This window comes from Gobio gobio (genome assembly GCF_949357685.1).
Source record: "Gobio gobio genome assembly, chromosome: 4".
Taxonomy (NCBI): domain Eukaryota; kingdom Metazoa; phylum Chordata; class Actinopteri; order Cypriniformes; family Gobionidae; genus Gobio; species Gobio gobio.
In genome coordinates this window covers 627,434-627,794 of record NC_137100.1, presented here as the reverse complement: position 1 = coordinate 627,794, position 361 = coordinate 627,434, and the positions used below count along the sequence as shown (strand labels likewise).

Below are 361 nucleotides of genomic sequence, written 5' to 3'. Positions count from 1 at the left end.
GGTTTTGTGGTCCAGGGTCACATTTGGTGATCACACTGTGTGACTCGCGAGGCGCGTGCGCGCGCGTTTGGACTCGCTGTGTGTCGCGCGCGCTCCTGCTGGAGTTCCGCGGGGGTCCGAGATGCTCAAATCACATTATTTACCCTGTGTGGGGGAGAGTGAGGGGCTGGGGGAAGGTGAAGCCACACACACACACACACACACACACACACACACACACACACACACACACACACAGAGAGAGACTTGTTGAGCTGCAGAGCGACAGAAGCCGCGGGGGAAGCGAGTGTTTTACTGACGCGCGTCATTTGGCGAGTTTGAGGAGAAAATCAAAGCGGATCTACAAACTTGAGAGAGTTCC

At 56.2% G+C, this 361-nt stretch overlaps 1 protein-coding gene across 1 annotated transcript in view; it reads left to right on the top strand.

Moving 5' to 3' along the window:
• Positions 1-230: 230 nt before the first annotated feature.
• trabd2a (TraB domain containing 2A) overlaps positions 231-361 on the top strand; it is a 91,236-nt gene continuing 91,105 nt past the window's right edge. Inside the window, exon 1 of the mRNA XM_079814698.1 lies at positions 231-361. This exon is cut by the window's right edge and continues 432 nt beyond it. The gene's annotated coding sequence lies outside the window, so the exon portion shown is untranslated.